Raw genomic sequence first — 4,528 nt, forward strand, 5'->3', positions numbered from 1 at the left:
TAACACTTTTCCCTTTCTCTTTCCTTTCTCTATCTCTCTATCCATCTCGGGAAATAAACTATCTTCAGACAACTTCCTTGTCGATAGGGAGGGTAGGCTATGTGAAAAGTCAGAGGAGATGTGGGAAATTTTAAATGATTTCTTTTCCTCAGTATTCATAGGGGAAAAAAAATATTTTACCAGTTGAAGTAAAGAAAAATAGTGGGGAGGTCATAAATCATATAAGGACAACTGAGGAGGTAGTGATGGCAGTGTTAAAAAAGATAAAGGTGGACAAATCTCCGGGTCCAGACAATGTATTCCCAAGGACACTCAGGGAGTCTAGTGTACAGATAGTGGGGCCATTAACAGAGATATTTAGGATGTCACTGGTCACTGGGGTAGTGCCAGAGAATTGGAGGGTGGCTCATGTTGTTTCGCTGTTTAAGAAAGGGTCCAAATGTTAGCCTGGAAATTATAGACCTGTGAATCTGACATCTGTGTTGGGTAAGTTGATGGAAATTGTTCAGAGGGATGGTGCATTTACAAATATTTTGAAGAACAGGGATTGATAGGTAGTAGTCTGCATGGTTTTGTCAGGGGTAGATCATGCTTAACAAACAGAGTTTTTTGAGGGGGTTACAAAAAAGATTGATGAAGGGAAGGTTGTGGATGTTGTCTATTTAGACTTTAGTAAAGCTTTGACAAAGTTCCCCACAGGAGGTTAGGGAAAAAGGTGGAGGCATTAGGTATAAATAAGGAGGTAGTGAAATGGATTCAGCAATGGTTGGATGGGAGGTGTCAGAGAGTACTGGTAGAAAATTCTTTGTCAAATTGGAGGCCGGTGACTAGTGGAGTTCCTTAGGGATCGGTTCTGGGTCCACTATTGTTTGTTATATATATTAACAATCTGGAAGAAGGGGTGGTAAATTGGATAAGTAAGTTTGCAGATGATACAAAGATTGGTGATATTGTGGACAGTGAGGAAGATTACCGTAGCTTAAAAAGAGATATAGGAAAGCGAGAGGAGTGGGCTGAGAAATGGCTGATGGAATTTAATACGGATAAGTGTGAAGTGTTGCATTTTGGAAAGGCAAATCTAAATAGGTCATATACATTGAATGGTAGACAATTGAAGAGTGCAGAGCAACAAAGGGATTTAGGAGTGATGGTAAATAGTACCCTCAAAGTTGATACTCAGGTAGATAGAGTGGTGAAGAAGGCATTTGGAATGTTGGCCTTCATAAATCGGAGTATTGAATTCAAGAGTTGGGATGTTATGATGAAATTGTACAAAGCATTGGTGAGGCCAAGTTTGGAATACTGTGTGCAGTTTTGGTCACCAAATTATAGGAAGGATATAAACAAATAGAGAGAGTGCAGAGAAGGTTCACGAGAATGTTGACAGGATGTCAGGGTTTGAGTTACAGAGAAAGGTTGAGCAGTCTGGGGCTTTTTTCTCTGGTGCGTAGAAGATTGAGGGGGGATTTGATGGAGGTGTTCAAGATTTTAAAAGGGACAGAGAGAGTCGACGTGGATAGGCTTTTTCAATTAAGAGTGGGCGATATTCAAACCAGAGGCCATGGTTTGAGATTTCAGGGGGGAAAATTATAAGGGGAACATGAGGGGAAATTTCTTCACGCAAAGGGTGGTTGGGATGTGGAATAAGCTTCCGGCAGAGGTGGTTGAAGCAAGGATGTTATTTACATTTAAGGAAAGACTGGATAATTACATGGAGGAGAGAGGATTGGAGGGGTATGGACTAGGTGCTGGTCAGTGGGACTAGGAGGGTGGGGAATTGTTCCGGCATGGACTAGTAGGGCCAAACTGGCCTGTTCTGTGCTGTATATGGTTATATGTTTACCTTTTCTTCTTCTTTGGCTTGGCTTCATGGACAAAGATTTATGGAGGGGTAATGTCCACGTCAACTGCAGGCTCGTTTGTGGCTGACAAGTCCGATGCAGGACAGGCAGACACGGTTGCAGCGGTTGCAAGGGAAAATTGGTTGGTTGGGGTTGGGTGTTGGGTTTTCCTCTTTTGTCTTTTGTCAGTGAGGTGGGCTCTGCAGACTTCTTCAAAGAGGTTGCTGCCCGCCGAACTGTGAGGCGCCAAGATGCACGGTTTGAGGCAATATCAGCCCACTGGTGGTGGTCAATGTGACAGGCACCAAGAGATTTCTTTAGGCAGTCCTTGTACCTCTTCTTTGGTGCACCTCTGTCTCGGTGGCCATTGGAGAGCTTGCCATATAACACGATCTTGGGAAGGCGCCGGTCCTCCATTCTAGAGACGTGACCTACCCAGCGCAATTTGATCTTCAGCAGCGTGGATTCGATGCTGTCGGCCTCTACCATCTCGAGTACTTCGATGTTGGAGATGAAGTCGCTCCAATGAATGTTGAGGATGGAGTGGAGACAACGCTGGTGGAAGCGTTCTAGGAGCCGTAGGTGATGCCAGTAGAGGACCCATGATTCAGAGCCGAATAGGAGTGTGGGTATGACAGCAGCTCTGTATACGCTAATCTTTGTGAGGTTTTTCAGTTGGTTGTTTTTCCAGACTCTTTTGTGTAGTCTTCCAAAGGCGCTATTTGCCTTGGCGAGTCTGTTGACTATCTCGTTGTCGATCCTTGAATCCGATGAAATGGTGCAGCTGAGGTAGGTAAACTGAGTTCTGTGTGTCCGATGGAGATGTGGGGGGGGGGGGGCTGGTAGTCATGGTGGGGAGCTGGCTGATGGAGGACCTCAGTTTTCTTCAGGCTGACTTTTTGGCAGTTCCGCAAAACAGGACGTCAAGCGCTGGAGAGCTGGCTCTGAATGGGCAACTAAAGCGGCATCCTCTGCAAAGAGTAGTTCAGGGACAAGTTGCTCTTGGTGTTAGCTTGCCGGCGCCTCAGATTGAAGAGACTGCCATCTGTGTGGTACCGGATGTAAACAGCGTCTTCATTGTTGAGGTCTTCCATGGCTTGTTTCAGCATCATGCTGAAGAAAATTGAAAAGAGGGTTGGTGCGAGAACGCAGCCTTGCTTCACGCCATTGTTAATGGAGAAGGGTTCAGAGATGGTTATATGAACCCACTAACCCCCTCAGTTACTCACACCCTGTCTCTGGTAAGGATTCAAGATGCTGCGTGAGATGCTGAATTTCTCCAGGACACTTGTGTATTCCCCTTGACCCTGCAGACTTTCTGACTCGACTCACTCATTTTAGGAGAGCATTTTGACAAGCAGCATTCATTGACGATTAATGTCTGAACTGTGATAAATGAGCTTTAGAGATAATTGTATGATAACAGGGTAGGAACACATTTTCTTCTGGCCAGGAAAATACTAAAACATCTTCAAGGTCACACGCATCCTGTTGGCTTTACATCAAGAGAGAGAAACAGCTAAACTTTTGCTGCTGACTTGACTCCAGCAGGAGTGATTGTCTCGTATGCGGCGATGTAGTTATAATGTTTTCTCGCAAACAGCAAATTACGGGTGAATATAGAAAATATAATATTTGTATTTATATTATAATTGTTCCAGCATAACTTTTCATGATATTTGTACATTCCAACTTTCTCTAGGGTGTCCAATCACAGTAGTGGAACCCAGTAAAGACATAATGGCTTTCTGAATGATTGTCCCATGATAATCTTCAAGCTCCAGCATCCCCCATCATGAAGTGCTTCGACAAATACTTTGACAGCTTCCCTGCCAACCATAACCTACTTCAATTTGCCTACCATCCAAACAGGTCCATGGGAGATGCCATTTCCCTAGCTCTTCACATGACCCAAGAACAGATGAATGTCAACAGTACCAGTTTGTACATTACAGCTCTGCCTTCAGTACCATAATCACTAGCAAACTCATTCCCAAACTTCAGGATCTGGACAGCCTTGCCTATTCTGCCACTGGATTTATGACTTCCTGTCCAACAGCCCATAGTCAATGAAGATGGGTACCAGCATCTCCATGGTCACATTCAATGCCAGTGTTCAGTCTCCTACTGTACTCCCTCTATATCCATTGCTGTTCAACTAAACACTGTTCCAACTTCATCTTCAAATTCACCAACAACACCACAGTTGGAGGCCGGGTATCAAATAACAATGAGACAGAATACAGGTAAGACATTGAAAGTCCAGTGGCATGGAGGAGATGATCACTACTTCAGGAGAGGGTGCAGAGTCCACATCACTGGTGTTGAGGTTGAAAGAGCAGATAGCTTCATGCTCTAAGGAATAAATATCTTCAATGATCTGCCTCAAGACAAGTACATTGACAAGAAAGTGTATCAATGGTTCTATTTTCTTTTTTTTAGTATTTGATTTTAATTTCTACAAGACTCATATAAAACATTATTTATATACTTCATGTTAATTGTATTTTAAAATTAGTCTCATACGATTGCCCAAATCTCACCCCCCCCCCCCATTGCTAAAATTAAAAACAATTGTCCAAAAAAGAAGGGGTGTTTGAGCTGCCTTCATTAATTAGTCCTTATCTTGATATTCAGGAATTCAACATCATTAACCTAACTATATTATTTAAATATTTTTGGGGAAG

Source organism: Narcine bancroftii, chromosome 9 (genome assembly GCF_036971445.1).
Source record: "Narcine bancroftii isolate sNarBan1 chromosome 9, sNarBan1.hap1, whole genome shotgun sequence".
Lineage (NCBI taxonomy): Eukaryota > Metazoa > Chordata > Chondrichthyes > Torpediniformes > Narcinidae > Narcine > Narcine bancroftii.